This window comes from Chiloscyllium plagiosum, chromosome 27, assembly GCF_004010195.1.
Source record: "Chiloscyllium plagiosum isolate BGI_BamShark_2017 chromosome 27, ASM401019v2, whole genome shotgun sequence".
Taxonomy (NCBI): domain Eukaryota; kingdom Metazoa; phylum Chordata; class Chondrichthyes; order Orectolobiformes; family Hemiscylliidae; genus Chiloscyllium; species Chiloscyllium plagiosum.
Window position 1 is genome coordinate 19,961,561 of NC_057736.1, and position 23,742 is coordinate 19,985,302.

The following is a 23,742-nucleotide window of genomic DNA, read 5'->3' on the forward strand; positions in this document are numbered from 1 at the left end:
ACTGAAAGAACTGCAGATCCTGGAAATCTGAAACAAAATCAGAAAATGCTGCAAAATCTCAGCAGCACTGGCAGCATCTGCCGACAGAAATCAGAGTTAACGTTTTGGGTCCAGTGACTGTTCTTCAGAGCTGATGGTAACTAGGACAAGGATAGTTTTTATGAATAAGATGGAGTCAGTGGAGAGGGGAGAAGTAAACGATAGGTGGAAAGAGAGCCCAAAAAGAGAGGAAAACAGTTGGACCGACAAAGGAGTGGATAAAGACCAACCTAAGAGAATGAATAGCTGCTAATGGGCACTGTTATAGTTGACAAGGTGCTGTGCATGGTAACAGCCATGTAATGATAAAACCTGGTGTCTGTCAGTGGGGGAAAGCATGGGGAAAGCTGCTCAAGTCCTAATATTGTCAATATTAAGTCCAGAAGGCTGTAGAGTTCCCAAGCAAAAAATAAGGTGCTGTTCTTCCAGCTTGCACTAAGCTTTGCTGGAGCACTGCAACAAGCCTGAGACAGAGATGTGGGCCAAGGATGTGTTGAAGTGGCAACCAACTAGAAGCTCAGGGTCTATTTTGCGGACAGAATATAGATGTTCTGCAAAGCTGTCACCCAGTCTACGCTTTGTTTCCTCATTGTAGAGGAACCACATTGTGAGCAGTGAATGCAGTAGACTAGATTGAGTGAAGTGCAGGTAAATCGCTGCTTCACCTGGATGATGTGCCTGGGGCCTTGCGTACTGAGGAGGGAGGAAGTAAACAGGCAGGTGTTACACCTTCTGAGATTGCAGAGGAAGGTGCTGTCGGGAGTGAAGGAAGAGTAGACCAAGGTGTCTTGAAGAGAATGGTCCTACCGGAAGGCTGACAAAGGAGGGGAAGGGAATATGCATCTGGTGGTGGCATCCCACTGGAGGTGATGGAGATAGCAGCTAATGGCAGCTATTGGGGTTCATTACCGTAGATGTGCAATCCCTTTACACATCCATTCCCCAACAGGATGGTCTCAGAGCTCTCCACTTTTTCCTGGAGCATCATTCGCCATTGTTGTTTCAATCTTCTCTCCTGTCGCCCAGCTTTACACAATGATATGCTTTTACTTTAAGGTTGATATAACCTTTAAACTTTTCACTTAACCACGGATGTTGAGTCCACCCCTTGAAATATTTCCTTATGCTTGGAATCTATCTATTATGTGAATCCTGAAATATCCCCTTATAGATCTGCCAGTGGGTCTCTAGTGACCTGTCCCTTAACTTAGATTATCCCTTTCTATTGTGTCAATGGCCCTGCACCAGGTCTTGTCAGCTACCATTGCTTCCTACCCACATAACCACCCTTGTTTAAGTTTAAAATACAATTGTAGGGCCCACTGTTTTTTTCCTTTAATATGTAAAATTCAGTCATCTAATGATCTCTGCTATCTAAGGACACCTTCACTCGGAGATTATTAATTAATACTATCTTGTTGCATCATACAAGATCTTGTATACCCCGCACTCTGGTAGTCTCCTGATCATGTTGTTCTAAGAAAATATCCTGACAACTTTCTATGAACTCCTGATCTGTGCTACTTGAGTCCATCTAACTTTTCCAGTCAGTATATAGATTACAATCTCCCACAATTATTGCTGTGCCTTTCTGACAAGCTGGCATGATATGTTCTATTATACTTCACTCAACTGTGTGGTTACTTTTAGAGGGCCAACACTCCCAAACTGATGACTTGCTTTGATCATTTCTCTTTTCTTACCCAAGGATGGGGGGTTCAAAACTAAGGGGCATAATTTTAAGGTGAGAGAAGAAGTGTTTAAAAGGAACCTGAGGGGCAACTTTTTCACACGGAGGGTGGATCATACCATAGAATCCCTACAGTGTGGTAAAAGGCCATTCGGCCCATTGAGTCCACACTAACTGTCCGAAGAGCATCCCACCCAGACCAACATCCCCCATCCGATTGCTGTAACCCTGCATTTCTGATGGCTAACCCACCTAGCCTGCACATCCCTGCACACTGTGGGCAAGTTAACATAACCAATCCACCTAATCTGCATGTTGTTGGAATTGTGGGAGGAAACTGGTGCACCTGGAGGAAACCCACACAGACACAGACAGTGGCTCGAGGCTGGAATTGAATCCATTCGCAGGCAACATTTAAAAGACATTTGGACAGTACACGAATAGGAAAGGTTTAGAAGGATATAGGCCAAATGGATGAGTTTAGTTTGGAAAACTTGGTTGATGAGTCAGATCAAAGGATCTGATCTATGACTCTAAAACTCTACCTAAACTGTTTCCACATATTGGTTTCCTGAACTTAGATTATCCCTTTCTATTGTGTCAATGGCCCTGCACCAGAACATGTCTTTGATTTGGTGATTCTACATTATCCAACTGTCATGTTGCTATTATGTCATTAGGTCAGACATCTTAATTTCTATTTGCATTGTTAGTTCATCGGTTTTATGAATGTGATGGAATTTCAGACACAAAGCCTTTAATTTTATCCTTTCACACTCTTGGGGATTTGTATTCTTATCTGTTTGTTGACTCTTAGATTCACATTTGCTGTTCTCTCTTCCTGTCATGGTCTGTTAAGGACCACTTAGAGCTTTAGCATGCTGCTGTTGGGATTGAGGGACTGGCCATAGGGCAGGGAGGTGTCCATTGAGAAACACCCTTCCTGCTCTTGCTTTCAGCTCACCTTCCCCTTTCTCTCCACTGTCCACAACTCCCGAACTACACTCCTAGTCAACACATAAACAACTACCCTCTTCCCTGATCTTCTCCAATCCCGTGTACTCTTCCTGCAGCTTTCACAGCCTTCTCCATTGCACTTGTAGTGCAATAGCTGCTGGCCAGCCCCAGTGTGCTAATTCCAGATGAACGCCCACTAGTGACCTTGCCAACTGATATTAGATTTAATGGACCCTCCCTGCAAGAGACAGCACCACCTCAACAAGAACCTGACCTATGATTTGGTAAATAAATTCTCACCTTTTTGTGTTACTTACATCATTTCATTCAAGTACTGAATGTCTTACATAAAGTTATTTCAAAAACAAAATGACTTTGGTTTATCAGGAGATAACTTCAGCTTTTAAAACATAGCTTTTCAACCGTGCATCAACAGTTAAGATGAAGCAGTCCAGGTATTCAGTATAATGACCATTCCAAGCTCATTTTCTTGACTCAATATTAACAATACAAGTTGCCCCAAACCCACAGATTTTTTTCATGAAGGAAATCGCTTTGGCACAAACTCTGACACAGGCACAATTAACGAAGAATTTAAATAAGCAAGGATAGCACTTCTTTGTCAATGGAAATACAGCCTCAGCAACTTACAGCTCATGCAGGATTTAATTTCCTTTCTGTTTGCACATTTCTTTAAAACGCTCAAGATGTGAAAGCCTGTATGCACTCACGTCCTGCTTGACCTAGAGTCATAGAGCACAGAAACAGACCCTTAAGTCCAACTTGTCCAGGCCTACCAGGCTTCCCAAACTAAACTAGTCTCATTTGTCTGCATTTGGCTCACATCCCTGTAAATCCATCCAATCCATGTACCTGCCCAAATGTCTTTTAAACATTATACCTGTACCTGCATCGACCACTTTCTCTGGCAATTCATTCCACATAAGAACCATCCTCCATGTGAAATGTTGCTCCTCAGGCCTCTTTTACATCGTTCTCATTTCACCTTATAAACATTAAGACTCGAGTTGATAAGTGATAAGTAAAATTCATGCTAGACACATGCCAGGCAATGACCATCTCCAGTGTTATATTCAGGATCATTACCATCATTGAATGCTGCCTCTAGGCCAGAATTGTAGATTCAAAGGATTTAATATAGGGATTTCTATACAGGTTTATGATAACTTTGCTGCTTTTCAATCTTATTCATCTCGAAATGAACCCCACCATTTTGTTTCGCTTTCGTTTATAGTCTTGTTAATCTAGGTTACTATTTTTAATGATGGGCCAATCTGTACCCCGCGATCATCATGCTCCCCTTCTCCACTTAGCTTTATTATCTAAGGAGTAGGTTATTGCTTATTTCTCCCTTCACAATGCACTCTTATCAGCAATGACATTAATTTATTAATTGCACACCAATCTGCAAGTTTATTAATGTCTTCTTGACAGACTGGTCTTTCTTGAAGATTTTACCAACTACAATGTGCTTTGTGAAATTTATTTTGTAGGTACATGAGAGAAAGGCATCACTGGCAAAGGCCTCTATGTTGCCCATTGCTAATTACCCTTGAGAGGCTGACCTTCTTAAGCAGCTGCCAGTCCATGCTGTGCAGGTACATTTACATTGCTATTAGAGAGGCGGTTACAGGATTTTGATGCAAGGAGTGAATATATGCCTCAAAAGACCAGCTTCCAACCTCCTCTCACATTTAATATATCTGATTCAGTTCAGTTTCTGGACAATGGTAACCCTTGGCATGTTTGTGGGAAGGGCAAGGGAAATTGGTTCAGAAATGGTAATGTTGTTTGAAAGTCAAAGGGCAATGGTTAGATTCCCCTATGTCGAAGATGCTCATTGCCTGGCACTTGTAGCTTGTGAATGTTACTTATCAGCCCAAGCTGAAATGTTGCCTTGGACGTTTTGGTTGCAGACACGGGTTACTTCAGCATCTGAGAAGGTGGACATGGTACCGAACCTGTAATCATTAATGAACATCCCTGTGTCCGAGAACTTACAGATCTGGAAGCTTATTAATTAAGCAATACATTATGGTTGGACTCAGATCACTATTTTGAGGAATTCACACAGTGAGGTCTTGTGGCCCAGATGATTGGCTTCCAAATAATCAATGGCATCTTCCTTTGTCCTAGTCATGGCTTAATTTCTCCTCATTCTTCCTGACTTGCATTTTGCTGTGACTCTTTTATGTCACAGTCAAATGCTGTCTTGATATCTAGGGAAGTCACCTTTGAGTATGACAAACAGGCCATGCTAAATAACAGGAAGTCAGATAACTTTGGAGGGAGGACAGGGGTAGACTGTTGATAGGGGTAGCTCTCCATATATCTGAGCTCCCAATATCAGTCAAAGGCCTTTGGAAAACTTTAGGTACATTCCCACAAGAGAAAGATAAGCAATTCGAAATAAACATGTGGCCAACCCAATGCCATGCAGGTAACTAATTGAGGCCCGGTGGCTGATAGAAAATAGTTGTGGCCTTGTACGGAGTAAAAAGCAGATACATTTGTTGACTTCAGGATATATAATGTAGGCAATCATTAAACAAAATGTTAAAGAAGCAATCACTGACCAGGTTGTGCAAGGAACATACAATTTTCTTAAATCAGTAAATTATATTTTTAAATTGGCACGGCTGTAGTGATAGAGTGGGTGGGACGGGGAAGGTGAACAGGAGGTGGTGGGAATAATTGAACAACTCCTTGAAAGAGGCTGTTCAGGTTTAATAGGCTGATTGGCCTCCTGCTGTTTGATTCTGTTTGAAAATAACAAACTATCGATGATAATCAAGGAACAGAATTCTAAAAATGCACAAGTAATATTCAATGTTCTTTTATATTTAATTGTTGTACACAGCTTTTTTACTGCACGGTCCCTTCAATGTTTTGTCCTCATAAGGCCTACATAGTATCTTCCAAGCTGGCTGCACAGCATAACGGGAACACTATTAACATCTTTCAGCCGTGCTTCTAGCTGTACTATTGGAAAGGTCCCCAGCTGAGCTTAGAGAGAGGAGACAATTCATGCAGCACTGACTCTTTTTGTATTCATTATTCATCACATGCTCATTCCCACCTTGTGAAATGGAACTCTTGAGTTAAGAGTCATCCAAATTCAGGGCATTAATTCCCTGTGATTAGTTCATAACGAGAAGTGTTAAACTAACAACAGATTCATCAACCATTTCTTGTGCCACTTGCCCACTACACATGAGGTTGCTTATAATTAGTATTATGAAGATAAATGAAGCTAGGAGTTCTTAGGACACAGTCCCTTCCTCTGCGCTGAAAGGTCTGTATTCAAGACCCACCTTCAGAGGAATGTCGTAGCACATTTTGAACAGGTTGGTTAAAAAATCTCTAGAAATGGATGGCGAAATGTGCAGTTCTCATCAACTACAATGATAGGATCCATATTTCAGTTAAACATAAGGCTAGAGATGGTTTCATTAGAGTCAAGCGTGGGGAAGCGGAGTTGCTGATCGAAAGAATGCTTTGATTCGGCTGTTTACCTTTTTTTTTGTTAGCCATTCCTAAGGCTAATTTCCTCAAGTCCAGTTCACAATGGCACTTGTTACAGTCCGTTCTGATATAACACCATAGTTCCGTACTTGTGCGATCTCGCGTTATAAGAAAATTACGCATTAGCAGAGTCACTTAAATCAATGGGGCTGGAATCACATTATAGCCAATATAGTTAAGGAACGTTAGCGTTCTACAGATAATAGTATAAATTCTTCAATCGTGTTAAAGCCAATTCATGTTGAAGAAACACACGTTATAGCAGAACTGACTGTACTTCAAGGCAAAGCAAGCTTGGAGACTGGCCCACAAACAGGCATTGGGTCCCAGTTAAAAACAGCTAACTATCTGCTTCAGCTGTGGGTAAACGAGGCCAACGCACTTGCTTTGACCCAATATGGCAGATGGCACACATACATCCAAAAATGTGCAACTGCCAAGTCTGGGAATTTAGAAGGTCACTTAGCATCTGTACAAGAGAGGCAACACAAACCCAAAGTTCTAAGCTCTGATTTGTGTTCATTTAGTGAAGAGTGAGCTGGGACATGGAGACAGCAAGATTTCACTGGAGTGTAGAGCTTAGTGAAGAGATTTGATGAAGTTGTTCAATATCAAGCTAGGCAGAATAGATAAAATAAAACACTCTCTCATTGGCAGAACGATTGATAATTAATGGACACAGACTTAGATTATTAGCAAAAGTACTGGCAAAATGTGTCAGCCATGGCCTCTGAACATAACATTTCAGGTTGAAATACCACTTGAGCAGAAAAATTAAGGCTGACAGTTCAGCCTGAAGCTAGTGCTGCACAGTTGGAGGTGCCATCTTTCAGAGGAGATGATTAACTGAGACCCCATCTACTTGCTCAGGTTGATGTAAAAGAACCTGGAACAGCTGGGAGTTTAATCCTGGCATCCTGGCTAATATTTAATCCCAACATCACAAAACTCAATGATCTGGTCATTATCATATTGTTGTTTCTGGGAGTTTGCTGCACAAATGAACTGTTGTCTTTCCTTCAACACAACCGTGACTTCACTTCAAAATTAAATCTTTGGCTGGAAAGCACTTTGCGATGGTGGTCATGAATGGAAATGCAAGTCCTTTTTATTTTAACACAAGGAAGAACTTGTTATACGTTTGGATTTGTTATGATATAGGATGTATTGCTTGAAATGCTGTCGATGCAGATTTGTCATGATTTTAAAAATGGCATTGAATAAACACCTGAAGGAAAACATTTGGATGGTATGGGGGGGGGGTCAACAGAGTTGAGGAGTGGGGCCAATGAAATTGTTCTTGCAGAGTGCTAGAATGGGTGCAGAGGGCCAAATGACCTTCTTCTGTACAGTAACCATTTTATGAACATGAGGGAGTTGGCTCAGCATTAAATTCTCATGCCACCCTTTTCAAATGTTTCTCAATAACTAAACTGTTTGCTTCCGAGAGTTCAAAATCATCAGTTATGTGTGTGTGATAGGCCAAGCCTCACAGATATGAGAAGTCCAGATGTGACAAAAATATGTAACTCATATCTTCTGAACAGTCTTGTCATCATTAGAAATGTGCTTCTTTTACAAAAAGCATACACACACTCACACAGATGCTTTGTGAATTATGTGAATTCCGGTTCACTAATCTGTCAGCTGTTTTCAGTTCTAGTATACAGCTTTAATATTGAAGTGTCAGCCTTGCTTCAGCTGTTAAAATTCTCACCTCTAAGTTGGAAAGTCAAGTCCCAGTCTGAAAACGTGAACTCAGAATGCAGGCTGACATGACAGTGCAGTGTTGCAATGCTTAAGGAGCTGTCTTTTGGGTGAGATGTTGAACCATAGCCTTTCATGGCTTTACTGTGAAAAAGAGAGATTATTGTGTCCACACACAATAATCACCCCAGAACCAATATTAAAAAAGAGAAAAGGTTCTGGCCACTCGTGCATTGCTGCTTGTGGGTCTTTGCTGTGCATTTCCTACATTAAAACAACGACCACATTTCAGAATGTATTTCATTTGCTTTAAAGTATTTTGGAACATCCTGGGATTGTGCAAGGTTCTATTTAAATGCAAGTTCCTTTTTCTTTTCTTGACAGCTAACAGTGGGGAAGACGTGTTGATAGTGGATCAAATAACCAACCTACTGGTACTTTTTTTCTTCTATCTAATCCCAACCCTCTTAACTGTTTCAAATGCTTCACTATAATATGTGGGGCTGCAGTCATCACTTAGATCGCATCCATACAGACCTTTAATCATTGACAAGTGGTCAATGTTGATATTGGTTGTTACTGTCATTTGTTGCTTTGTACCTCAAAATAAAAGACACAGAGCTGACTTTTGTCAGAGGCTAACCAAATTCCAATGAATTATTGCCACGCTTCCCAAATGGTTTCTGATACAAGGCCCCACAGAGTTCAATGATACTGTTGCTGCAATGATCATGAATCCACTCTGTGATATTATACTTACGCACGGTGGCTCAGTGGTTAGCACTGTTGCCTCACAGCACCAGAGACCTGGGTTCGACTCCAGCCTCAGGCGACTGTCTGTGTGGAGTTTGCACATTCTCCCCGTGTCTGCGTGGGTTTCCTCCGGGTGCTCCGGTTTCCTCCCACAATCCAAAGATGTGCAGGTCAGGTGAATTGGTCATGCTAAATTGCCCATAGTGTTAGGTGCATTAGTCAGAGGGAAATGAGTCTGGGTGTGTTACTCCTCAGAGGGTCAGTTGGATTTGTTGGATCAAAGGGCCTGTTTCCACACTGTAGGGAATCTAATCTAATCTACATGTTCTAAACCCCAGTACACTGTGCATGGAACTGGCACTCACAGGAAGGCCGAGAGGTAACCTGAGAAAGGCATTTTAAATCATGAATAGGTTTTGATGGAGTTGACGTGGAGGAACCACTTCCACTGGGAAAACCAAAACTAAGGGCCATAAATACAAGATTGTTAGCAGCGACTCTGGTCAGGAATTCAGGAGAAACCTCTTTACCCACTGGGTGGAGAGAAAGTGGAACTTGCTGACTGAGGGGATGGGTAAGAAAAATAACAGTGATTTATTAAAGAGGATGCTGTAGAACTACATGAGAGAGAAAAGGAGTGAAGGATATGCTGATAGGGTGAGGTGAAGTACCTTAGGCCGAATAGACTTGATATACAAACATTGGCAGACAGCCTTTAAACACATAAATTGTAGAACACTCTGTGCTGCCATGCATCATTAAGGGAATTTTTTTAACTCCACATGTGAATTCCCATTTCTTGGCCATCACACATTTGAAATAACAAAACAGTTTAGACAGAAACTAGTAACAAGATGCAATGCACCAATGGAGGACATTGGAGCATTGGCAATCTGCCTACTCCAGGGCCAAACATGATCAGCCATCGATAATCATGGAATTTGAATTTGGCCATCATGCTGAACAAAGACCAGCAACTTTACATTTATATAATGCCCATTTGCATCTCTCAGAAATATCATATACCATGAATTAAAGAGTGTATTTAGGTAAAAATTAACATTGAGGTATCATCTTGCAAATTCCAAAGCGCTTTACAGCTAATTAAATATGTTTCAAATGTAGTCACTGCTGTAAAATAGTTCGTAGCAAGATTCGACAAATAACAATAGGATAATGAACAGATAGCGTTGTCTTAGTGATGTTGTTGATCGAGAGATAAAGATTGACCTGAACACCTTGAGTAAGGTGGTTTCAGTGTAACATCTCTGAAGTTGTACGTCAGCTAGTGCAGTGCTCCCTCACTAGGAGTGCCAAACTGAATTATTTGTTTGAGTCTCCAGTGCAGATCTTGAATCCATGACCTCTTGTCTCATAGGAAACCTGGCCAATCTCTCATGAGTTTGTACTTTGTTACGAAGGCACATTCTGACTCCTGAGTACAAGTGTAACTCTGAAAAATATGTTCAGGTCCCATGTGCATGGAAGTGATTTGAGATCTAAACAAGGATGCTTGGTGTCATTGTTAAAACAACACATCTTGCAGCAAGTCTACATGAGAAACTGAATTTCAGCAGGTGTTATGCAATGCTTTGGCATAGCTCAAAGCTTGCTGATTAAAAAATGTGTGACTGAAAATCACATGCAAAATATGAAGCATTCCAGCAAACAAACAAGGATACATAATTTTAACAAGTGCCTGCTTAACTCATGTAACACAGTGAGGAAAAAAGTGTGTTAAAGTCAAAACTGCCATAATTTATGGCGACACATCATGAACCTAGAATCTTTGCTACATCAATTTCTGATAGCTCACAGGCAAGCTGTGTTTTTTAAAGGTATGTGTAGAACTAAGGCAGAAAATTCTGAAACTACACAAGCGTTTTGTGTTCACCTGAAATATTAGATTAGATTAGATTACATTACAGTATGGAAACAGGCCCTTCAGCCCAACAAGTCCACACCGACCCGCCGAGGCGCAACCCACCCATATCCCTACCCCTACATTTACCCCTTACCTAACACTACAGGAAATTTAGTATGGCCAATTCACCTGACCTGCACATCTTTGGACTGTGGGAGGAAACCGGAGCACCCGGAGGAAACTCACGCAGACATGGCGAGAACGTGCAAACTCCACACAGTCAGTCGCCTGAGGCGGGAATATAAATGGCTTAACTCTTTATCTCTCCTTTTGAGTGATATTATTTTTTAAAATTTAGTTTTCATTTTATATTTAATTTAACAAAGCCAAAAATATAGTGAAACTCAAGACAAAGAACCAATTGGTTTGTGTGATGTCTTTTCAAAGCTCCTCCATAAACAATATTTATTGTTACCTAAAGGCCCTCCTTAAATAAACATTGTAATCTTTAGAACTCTTCCACAGAATTTTCTGCTGAAACTAAACACAAGTCACCGGTTTATAGGTTTCACAAATGAGTATAGTCTCAGCTGCTCATATTCAGCACTAAATGTGACACCTTAATTTGAGATAGGTCATCCATTCCACTTGTTATTTTCTCCTTAGCTGGAAGCTTGTTAAACTCGCTAACTCGTCTAGCAATGCCTCAATCTTCAAAGGCTCATCACCAATATGGCCTCAATCCTCTCTGTCTCCTGGCTCTCCTACAGTTCCACAACTCTCCAACATTTCCCATGTTCCTCCAATCTTGGCTTCTTTGTGAGCCACCAAATTACATCATTCCTCTGCAGATACCTTGGCCCTTAAACTCTGCAGTTTTCTCCCTAAATGTCTTGCAGCTTTCTACTTCTCTCCCTTTCTTCAAGATGCTTTAAAATCTACTCCTTGGACAAAGCTTTTGGCCAACCATCGTACATGTCTTTATGCAACTTGGTGTCAGTGTTTGTCTGATAATGCTCCTGTGAAGCACCTTGGGCCATTTTGATATGTTTAAGGTGTTGCATAAATTCAAGCTTTTGTTCTTAGGAACAGAATATTTACATTACTTTTGGCTGCAAAATTACCTCAGAAAAGGTTACTATCCTTTTGGGTTTCGATGTAAGAGGTGTTTATTGAATCTTCGAAGCCTCAAAAATGTGTCACTGACATCATGCAACCAGCCATTTAACATTTCTTGGAATTGAAGGGAACATTGGTGGGGAGAGCAGCCAATGGAGGTTTTAGGAACAGTAAGTCCTGACACATCTAGAATGGTCAGCCTTGCTAACAGTTATCAGAAATTTGAAACAAAATAGAAATTGCTGGAAAAACCCGCAGGTCTGTCAGCACCTGTGGAGAGAAATCAGAGTTCTGAAGAAGAGTCAATCGATCCAAAAAGTTAACTTTGATTTCTCTCCACAGATGCTGCCAGACCTGCTGAGCTTTTCCAGCAATTTCTGTTTTTGTTTCTGATTACAGCATCTGCAGTTTTTCGGTTTTTATTATAGGGAATTTATCTGACAGGATTAGACAAAAACACAAATGAAAACTACCTTGGTGAGTCCTGTCAGGAAGAACAGCTCTGATCAGCACCTTAATTGAGAAGTTGCCAGAGGGAGGCTGTTGGGTTTGGAGGGTAGTGGTGGGTAAATTCAGACAGACACAAGCCTTAGACAGCAAAGAATACTGGAAGCTGTCCACATGGAGAAAAGACCTATTTCATGGGCCAATTTAACAGTTTTCTCACAAAGTTGTAAATCTGACATTTTTTTTTGTGTTACATCCAGTAGCAAATCTTCAGGTTTATTTAGAAACTAAGGTCATGACAAAGCACAGCAGGAGACATGCCATGCCCCTGAGAGCTCTTCAAAAGAATATTCCAAACAGTCTTGTTCACCCTGCTTTCCTGATAACCCACATATTCAAGCTTTTCAAGACTTCACATTTAAAAAGAGTTCAACAGTAAAGATTTTTTGAAGTAACTGAATAATTTCATTGTTTCAGTTAAAGAAATGGATAGCTTTTGCTCTCTAGACATTTTAATCAACCCACGAAGGCATGTTCTGACACACCTCTGGAGTAGCTGAGGCTTGAATCCAGGCCTTCTGGCCTAGCGGAAAATACATCACCGCTGTCCTACAACAGCCACTCACATTTGTTCTCAATTCATTCTGGATTTATTATTATCATGCATCCTCAGTTTCTGTGGGTGGTTTAATTCCTACAATCCCTATGTGTTTGTTTCTCATTTGTTGCAGTGTAATGAATGCAAAATGTTTGCTCTCCTCTTGCTGTTGAAAATATGACAGATTTTTGGCACATCAAATATGCCATGTTCATATGACAGACGTCAGGTGTAAAAATTTAATGTGGGCAGAAAATATGATGGGCTGGATTTTAGTCAGGGGCACTTTGGAGCCATTTAACAATGCTTGGAGAGATTGATTCCAGATTCCTATTCTCTTTCCCAGTGCTGCCAAATTTCACTGTAGAGGTTGATGAATGCCATGCCTGCACTCTGCACTCCCCACCTGAAGGCTCCATTGTTGGGTTGGCATCTTCAAGCAACCCCACACCCCCTCTGATATTTCCCTGAATTCAGGCCAGCTTTTCTATGACCCATAGTTCACAGCCTTCAGAGGAGTTGTGAACCAAAGGATAACAGTGGGAAATGCTGGTAAGGTAAGGTCAAAATGTCCTACCCAGACCACCTAGACACATTCTTCATGTCAATCAATGCCAACACAAGTCCTCTAGACAATCCCTATTGTTCATCATACTTTACATGCTAACCCATTCCTATTTCATGCCTCTTCCATGCTCATGTATTTGGTGGGCATTCTATTTTTTTCTTTACTTGTGGGACATGGGCATCACTGGCTGGCCAGTATTTATACTGCCATCCCAATTGCCCTTGAAAAGGTGGTGGTGAACTGCCTCCTTGAATTGTTGCAGTCCACATGCCATTAGGGAGGGAATTCCATAACAACATACTTAATGCATTAGGGAGGGAATTCCATAACAATATACTTAATGTATTCATAACATATACATAAATATATCCATAATAATGTGTCATATAATGTACCACAGTGTGGAGTGTTTAAAGCCTCTTTTACTTTAGTTGTGTGTCTGATTGATATTTTTATACAGTTGTAAAACAGTAGATTTTTCAAAGAACATTTCTGAGGTCTTTTTTTCTACACAGTTTGACACTCATCATTAATATTATATGACTAATTACTTATGTCCTTTGTGCATTCCAGGTGAATGGCCAAAGAAGAGGCATGAGTTGACATTGAGTTAGCAATGAGATCATGAGGGACCATGAAGAGTGAGAGAGGGGGTGAAAGGGATGAGGGATGAGGGTTACACTCATTATTTATTGAATCAAAGTTCCAAAGAACTGAGGAGAACCTTCTAACCAATGGGCCTCAGCACTCATACATCCCTCTGATTGCGTAGGATTTGTTTTTGGGGCTTAGCGGGCCCACACCCACAGGTGTAAAAATTGCATATGACCGGGTGCTTTAAACTGAAATGCTTCTACCAAGATGAGCAATTTCCTGACTTGAGCTGCCCCACTTTGTAGAAAAAACATAGATCAATGTTACTTCCTAAGCATAGAATACAAGGACTTCCATGTTGGTTTGGCTCTGTCCCACATCACTCAGTGCCATCACGCAATAAGTTATTGGAAAAGCCATATGTTTTATTTTTAACCAGTCCCAGATACTGTTAAACATGAATTATGGTTTCATGGTTTTATTAATGTACATCTGTGAGTATTTTAAGGAAATACTGAGTACTTATAAAATATTCAGCAGGATTCCCATTCATAAGCAGCAGGACTCTGTAAACATCAAACACGTTATACGCCTTTCATAAATATTGTTGCAACCGCAGAGGAGTAGTTACTATCCGGGAGTAATTATACAATTGGAAAAGCAGATGTCTGAGAATGATGATACAAATGGAACAGCAGATATTTGAGAGTGATTGTACAGGTGCAACAACAGATACCTGGGAATGATGACATAGATGGAATAGCAGATATCTGGGAGTCAAGAGTGTGGCGCTGGAAAAGCACAGCTGGTTAGGCAGCATCCAAGGAGCAGGAGAATCAATGTTTTGAGCATAACCCCTTCATTAGGAATGAGGCTTGTGGGCAAGGGGGCTGAGAGATAAATGGGAGGAGGATGGGGCTGGGGGAAAGATAGCTGAGAGTGTGATAGGTAGATAACAGTGGGGGTGAAGATGATAGGTTGGAGAGGAGAGTGGAGTGGAAGGAAGATGGACAGGTAGGATACAGATGGAATAGCAGATATCTGGGAGTGACTGCACTGATGGAATAGCAGGTATCTGGGAGTGACTGCACTGATGGAATAGCAGATATCTGGCAGTGATTAAACATTTGGAAGAGTGATTCTAAGCGAAAGTGTGCAAACTGAATTGTGAATATCTGGGATTGATTGTATAGGTGGAACAGGAGATATCAGAGAGTGATTATACAGGTGAAATACCAGAATACCGGGTGTGATTATACAGATGGAATATTGGATATCTAAGTGTGACTAACAGATGGAGCAGCAGGTATCTGGGAATGATGATACAGATGGAATAGTAGATATCCAAGAGTGATTGAACAGATGGAACTGCAAATATCTGGGATTGATGACACAGATAGAACAAATAGATATCTGAGAGTGATTAAATAGCCAGAACAGCGATTATATGAGAGTGATTGTACAGGTGCAACAGCAGACATTTGGGAATGATTACACATATAGTACAGTAGCTATATGAGAATGATTCTACAAGTAGAACAATAATTATCTGGGAGTGATCAAACGGCCAATATAGCAGATATCTGCGAGTGATTGTACAGTTGGAATTGCAGTTTGGGAACAACTTTACAGATGGAATTGTGGATATCTGAGAGTGATTATATAAACAGATTAGCACATATCTACATGTCTTTCTCCCACCAGCCAGATTACTTCCTCAAGTGTTTCTGTCACTAGTTATATAGCATCGGTACAATTCTCTTAGCAGAAGACAGAGTGCTTTTACCTCACCATTCCAGAAACAATTGTCCCCATCATAGCATTCACAGTTTAAGCTTCTGCTATGCTACTGTCCAATGTATTGCAAGCACTGATCATTCTTTGGGTGAAGAAGTCACAGATGTCACTCTTACAAGCAAACTACCAAGAGACTAATTTCTGCTCCTTTTTTTCTATTGTCAAGGTTAATTTGGGCTGCATGGCTATATATCTGTAGAAAGCCCTTCTCAGTTGTTGCTTTTCATAGAAAACAATTTGCATTACATACTGTCCTTTTGAAGAAATAAAAATACTCCATGTGTTTAAAGGCAGAAAATGAAAGTAATTGATACTTGGCCATGTCAGGAGAGTTAGGTGCAAAACACTCAGTTGAAAAGATGTGTTTTAAGCAAGCTTGTGCAGAGGGGTATAGAATAACAGAGGAGGGGCTCAATGAGAAAGGATAAAAAACAAATAGAGTTTCTGCCGCCAGTGTTGGGAGGGAAGAAGGAGGGGTGAATCAGAATGGTTCCAAGTCACAACTAACAAAGTATTTTTGAAATGCTCTCTTTATTGTAACATCGAAAGCACAGTGGCCAATTTAAGCACAACAACCTCAAACAAGCAGAAGTGTGATAATGGCAAGATCACTGCTTTTTATTGATATCAGTTGAGGGGTAACTATTGACCCAGGATGTTTGTGTGCAGTTGGAGTTTCATTGTTGCAACTTATGTGGTTGTTGGAAGAAGTAGCAGTCACACAAGCGACTTGGATGACGATGGTTTTCCTGCCCCGATGATCTTCTCCCACCAGATTGCCAACTTCACCAGTCAGCCACCACGTTTCAATGAGTCTCAGTCAGCAAAGAGAATCTGAAGGATTGCAACCCAACCAGGCTGCAGAGACAGTGAAGTATCAGCCAGTCAAGAGCACGTGCTGAAATACTAGTTTTTATCACAAAGCCACAATGTTAAAGCAGGAGACGAGAGTTACTTCAAACTGACACCATGGCAACCTATTCTAGTGTCCAATGATGGAGAAGCTACAGATCTGGTTGTGATATGAATAACCTTTACACTTCATGATAAAAACCAAAATCACATTGCTGCTTTTTATTTCCATGTATCTTACTACTTTCTACTCTTTTTTAGTTTATGATATTTTGGCTCTTGACAAAGAGAAACCCTATTTAAACGAGGAGCATGTGTTCAACGTGCCACCCACGCATACTGCTGGAATACTCACCTCCAGTGTAAATATTCAATGCTGGCCCTGGACAGAGGCCCAGAGCCAAACACCAACTTTTCTGTTCAGCTTATGGCACAGATTTTTTTTTGGAGTTTTCAAAAGATAAACAGAACTCAGCCATCTAGTTCCATTTGCGTCAGGAAACTCAGCACAATGCAAAATAAGCTGCAAGACCAGTACTTGACTGGAAATGTACAAGTTAATGCAATCATCATAATTTTCTCCAGGTCATTTAGGGTTGGTCATAATTGCTGGTCCCAGCAATGATGCCCAGTTCCCAGCAGCGAATAATAAAAGACATGCCATACTTTAATCTCTTGACTTGCTCCCTAACTTTACAAGGAAAGCATCTTAAGAAGAGGTCCAGTTCATGGAGTCCTCTTCTTTCAAGCAGTTTCACTTTCATTGGACCACGCACAAAGACGGTGTTGGAATAAAGTAAGATATGAACCCTCATAATAGGAAACCATGAAAGATGACCAAATTCTTTGTAAAACAACGAGGAACCCAATGAGCATCTTAAAGGATGGTAGCGAGGTAGAGAGGCAGAGATGGAGGAGATTGACACTTCAAGGAAAAAGGAGTCTGTCTTTTATATTCCTTGATGACCTCAGGATATCCAATGAAGAACTTCTGACATGAAGTCACAGTTTATAATGTAAGAAGCAAAGCAACAAGTTCCCATGTTATTACCTTGTCAATCACATTGATGGCATTTGTTAATGTCATGATTAAGTTTAGGAGAAAAAGATGCTTGATATTAAGCACAGATAAATAGGGAATACCACTGACACCAAGGTGTGGAAAGAGAGCTGAGAGACTGATCAAGTTAATAGGCTCTCTTCACAAATAAGAGCTGTGTGTCTTGGTCTATTTCACAAGCTGACTCAGAATCTATTAATGTGCTACTCCAGCAATGTAATAAAAACCTATTTTCCCCTTTTGTAATGATAATTGTGTATAAATACTGACCATGACACCATGGAGCATTCACCTCATCTTCTTCAAAATAGTTCCATAGAATAAGTTACCAATAATGAGAAAATCATTGGAAATGGATTATGAATGACAACTGAAATTGAAGAAAAGTAGTACATAGCCTCTTGAATAAGTGACTGAGGATTACACAGGGCTATTTGTTGAAAACCCTTGCAAACAGGTCATAAGCAAAGTAGCACAGTTCATTGCAGTTGTTTTCCAGCAATTGAAATATAGATGAAGCTAACCAAAACAAAGGAGCTTATGGAAAATTTCAGCATAGATCACCTTTGACCACAAAAGAATGTTAGCTACAGTCAGAATGGGTGAAAATTTTCCCCTAACTTCATCGATTGACAAAGAAATTCAAATAAAAGGTCAATTAAGTGAAACAGCTCACCAGAAGATATGACCAATTAAACATTAGAAATTGCAAAAGTTTTCTACCTCGCTAAGCATCCTCCGGAAATCTATTCACTCTTGAAAATGTAAAGTTTCCGTAGAGTGGCAATATAGTGGAACAAAAAAATTGTTCAACTTAAGGACTCAAGCTGATAAGTAGTGTTGTTAACATAATGCATATGTGAACTTGAAGCAAATGTATTGACCAAGCAATGAAGAATGCGTCAAGGAATTCTGACACAGAAGAATTGGAAATTAATTAGGGTTTCCAAAATTAACCTGAGTAACGTAAAACTTAATATTTCTGCTACATTTTGTTGTCCATAACACCACTGGGCCTAATGACTAATAATAAAAACCAATATTTTAGTTGGGACCTGGAGTCCTGGGATAGTAGAGGACAGCCACATGAGGAAGACTCCCTATGCATTCCCATCAAGTTAAGTTGGGAACAGGATCGGCTGCACATTTCACTCGAAATAATTTTTTTGTCATCAATGGAGTGACTAAGCAAGAGGCTCCAAGGCCCAATGATGGGGCTGCGGGGATCCATGGCCACACAGTGCCATTGATGAATAGGCCTGCGATGAAGCTTCTCCTCCGCCCTTACATTGGAACCTTTCAGCTCCTACCTTCAATGCTGGAAATCTAAGGTGCCTCCACTTCAAGAGCTGGTGACTTGATAGTGACATATAGCACATGGTTGGGATGGTTACAGCATACTGCACACTGAAAAAATACTAGGCTCAAGAAATCTGTACAGACCTGACATCAGGATCCTGACACCTAAAAGAAAACGGAGCCCAAGAAATTCATTCCAGATCAAAGCAGCTTTTTAAAAAACTAATTATCTTAAAATCTTTCTTTGGTTATCAAACTGCCTGCTGGTGGAAATAATTTCAGCTTATCCACTACATCAACACCCCTCATACTTTTATACATCAAGGCGTGACTTTCTATTGATCTGAGGAGAATAATTCCAGTTTCTTTAATCTCTCCTCATCTCTGAATTACTTCATCCTTGGTACCAGTCTGGAAAATCTACTCGGCATTCTCTCCCAGCAGCACACAATCCTGTTTAGCATTCTATTTAGATCCCAAATGTGTATAACCACAGCAGAAGCTCCATTCAGTGTTAACAGCAATGAATAAAGAAACGATTGGGGGATGTGACCTGATGGAGGTCGTTAAAGATTATGAAAGGATTTGCGTGGTAGTCATAGAAATGGAGGGTTGAAAGAAAAAGAATGGGTTTTGCAGAGCATAAGTATACCCAGCATGGATAAAGTGTGCCAAATGGTATTGTAAATTCTAAGTAATGTATACTGCAAAATTTTTACAAACTCAGCCATGTGGTACAGACTACCTTCCACACAGTATAATCATGCCACTGTAAAAACCTCCTTTCTTTACATAGTCATTTTGACTGCATTCTCTGCTGATTCAGCCATTTCCCCTTCTCCTCTGCAGTGCTAACTAAGTGTCAACATTCCAATTCCACATAGACAGAGCATTTTTAAACTACCAAACAAAACACTTCGTAAATTTTTTTCTTAAAGAAAACTGCCAGTTACTGAATTAACAATAGTATTAAGTTGAAATTTGACAGATTATAGGATAATGGGTGCTAAAAATCCCATAATACTTCTGTTTTTTGCATTGCAGGTTATATAAAGCAACAATATTTCACTCTCAACATTGATACCAGTTATGTATCATTCTATGTATTATATATCAACTTATACTGGATGCTCTGCAATTTCATCCTTTAATCTTTCTTTCTCTCCCCTTTGTGATGCTCCTTAAAACCTATGTCACTGACCAAGCTGTCAGTCATCTGCCTAACATCTCATTTTGTGACTTGATGTCAAACCTTTTGCTGACACTTGTGCATTATCTTGACTCCAATGCACAGCTTTTCTTCCTCAGATGTAACATTAAACTGAGAAGATACCATCCAATGGTGCATTCAGCATCAGGAAAAAGACTTCTGTCACCATTCCATGTACAACTAAGAATATACCAAGAAAACAAGTAAACTGGCCATACAACTTACTGTTGCTGTGGAACACTGCTCACAGAGCAATGGCTGCTGCCTTAGTTATAAAAGAAGAGTACATCTGATCGCTTGATAGTGTAAACCCTTAACAATGCCAAAAGGGATGTGAACTTGAAGCTTTTTGCTTTCTACTCATCAGGAATGGGTCTTAAGAAGGTGAAAGCACCAATTTTAATAAATTAATTGAATTGTTTTTTAACAATGTTAAAGATTACATCACTCAGGTAGTTTGCTTCTGCTGTGTCTCTGCTAATAAGACCGTTCTTGTCCTCATATAGAACCCATAGCTCTTGCACAGATGCTCCAGCCAAAACATAAACCACCATTTTTGTGACACCGCATCTCAAATCATGGCCTGTAAAAGATAATCTAAAAACTATTCTATCATGAATGTTAAGCCACACATTCAATTCCGAGGTAAAGGTTACCAAAAAATCCTTTGATCGGCAAAGGTCTTTTAAGTTTCTGAATTTTCATCCATTCTCATACCACTATAATGTTAATTCTGCCCAATATGTTCCATAGATAGTGTCCATTGTCATTCCTAACCATAACTCAGTACAAGTACACCTCCGTGGTGCAAATGATGATCTCAATCAATGCATATTTTATAAATTTCATCCTATGTCTGGACCAATATTGATCCAGCTCTTCTGTGAAGGAATGGATTAACATAACACCTGCCTTATTTCATACAGAACTCGAATTTTCAATTTATGCTGGAACTTTGATCATTTTGAACTTGTGCCTTTCAGTTCACACACAGGGACCAAGTTAAATCTACTACCAGAGCAACATAACCTTAGGCTCTCAACATTTGATAGCATAGAAAGTTAGCGATTCAATTTGATCTCTGACCTTTGTGTAAGATGGCACTTTCTTTACATTCTCGTAGCATTATAACCCAAATCATTAAGAGGAATACTAAACAAAATTTCTTCTCTCAGAGGATTGAGAGTCTTCAGAACGCCTTGCCACAGAGCACTGTGGGGCAAAATCTTTGTGTTCATTTAAAGTTGAGATAGATAAATTCTTGATCAGTCAGGGAACCGAGGATTATGGGGAAAGGGCAAGAAAATTGACGTGAGGAATGTTGGATCAATTGTGATCCTATTGAATGGTAGAGCAGGTTCAAGGGGTCGAATGGTCTCCTCTTGTTCTTATTTCTCATGGTCTTATTAATAAAGTGGTTTTGGTTAATGTTCAAAACTGACCTCACATCTCCTGGATATCATTTCTTATAGCTAAAACTGTTGAATTGACCTTAAACAAAATGGTCATGTTTGCCATAACAAATGAAATTATTAGGCTCACATTTGCCAGAATTGATGACTTCGCCACTGGCACAGGATTAGACAAGTAGATGAGATGGGACAGAGCAGGTTAGGGAAAACGGCCACTGCCAAATACTTAGCATCACAGCAATAAATCCACTTGAGTTTGACTGTTGCTGGGCTACAACTATAACGCTACCACTGAGATTGCTATCAGACTAACACTGTTCATTGTTTCTGCTGCCAGTTGAATATTATCAAATGGAGAGTTTCATTGTTCCCACATAAGGAGGCACAGGTCAAGACAATGGGGTGCCAAGAGAAAAGCGAAACTGGGGCAAGCTACTCTTGCACAATTCCCAGAAGTCAGTTCAGGCTCAGAAAAGGCAGCAAATCAGTGGAGCGTTTGCCCGGTTCTTGCACTGAAGTCTCTGGGATGGGATCCGAAGCCACAAGAGACATGACTCTTTACACTGAGTCATGGCTGACACAAGCAAAATTAGAAATGGGAGGGCAAAGTTTGGAATTGCCAAGATGTTCAGCATAGCAACGTACAAACACAAGGAGCAAGGTTGGGCCACTGAAGCCCTTGAGCATGCTCTGCCAATCAATAAGATCATGGCTGATCTGATACAAAGAAAGACACAACGAACAGAACAGCAGAGGAACAGTCCTTTGGCTCACCATTGGGTATATGATGCCTTTCTCACCTAAAAACATTTTGCCTCTACACAATCTGTATCCCTCTACTCCCTGCCTATTCATATATCTGTCAAGATGCATCTTAAACATCTGATTGCAACAACAAATCTGCATTCCTACCTACTTCAGTAACATTTCACCCTCTTACTTAATAAGAATCTATCTACCTCTGTCTTAAAAATATTTTACCATCTTTTCAGGAAGAGAGTTCCAAACACTCATGACCCCCAGAGAGAACATTTTTTCACCCTCATCTCTATTTTAAATGAAATAACTATCATTTTTTCAAAAACAATACCCTTAGTTCGAGATTCTCCTTCCAGATGAAATATCTTCTCCACAACTTCGCTATCAAGACCCCTAGGCATTGTATATTTATTTTAGATTCCCTATAGTGTGGAAACAGGCCTCTCAGCCCAACCAGTCCACACTGACCCTCCGAAGAGGAACCCACCCAGACCCATTTCCCTCTGACTAACGCACCTAACACTATGGGCAATTTAGCATGGCCAATTCACCTGACCTGCACATCTTTGGACTGTGGGAGGAAACCGGAGCACCCGGAGCAGACACGGGGAGAATATGCAAACTCCACACAGCCAGTCAACCGAGGCTGGAATCGAACCTGGCACCCTGGTGCTGTGAGGCAGCAATGCTAACCACTGAGCCACCATGCCACCCCAAAAGGACATGGTGTTTCATTCAAGTCAAATATGTTTCATTCAAGTCACTATCACAAGAGGAATTAAGCCTAGCCTATCCAACCTTTCCTCATAAGACAAGCTTCCCCCATTAGTCTAGTAAATCTTCACCAAATTACTTCCAACACGTACACACTTTCTTAAATAAGGTGACCAATATAACACACAGTCCTCCAAGGACACTGCCACTGTAACCGAAGTATAGGCCCCCTACATTTGTATTCAATTTCCTTCACAATAAACCATAACATTCCATTCATCTTTCTAATGACTTGTCGTACATGCATACTAACTGTTTGTGATTCATACACAAACATATTCAGGTCCCTCCCAGGTTGGAGCTCTGTAATCTCTCACCATTTAGAAAATACAGCTTTTTTTACATTCTTCTTGCCAAAATGAACAATTTCATATTTTCCACATTATACTCCACTTGCTACATCTTTGCCCGCTTATTTAACCTATCCATATCTGTTTGAAGCCTCTTTGTGTCCTTTCAATGATTTACTTTCTACCTATTTTTGTATCATCAGCAAAATGGATAACCAAATCTTCTATCACTTTATCTAAATTAGTTGTGTAAATTAAAAACAATTGAGGTCCCAGCATTAACTCCTGCATCACATCACTTGCCAAGCTGAACATTTCTGGCTACAGGCTATTTCCTGTAAGCCAGACAATTTTCTATCCATGCCAATGTGCTACACCCTTACCCCCATTAGCTTTTATGTTCTTAA

General features: G+C 40.3%; 1 protein-coding gene across 3 annotated transcripts in view; it reads right to left on the reverse strand.

The window, feature by feature from the left end:
* LOC122563625 (transcription factor HIVEP3) overlaps nt 1–23,742 on the reverse strand; it is a 393,299-nt gene that overhangs the window by 156,943 nt on the left and 212,614 nt on the right. The window lies entirely within an intron of this gene.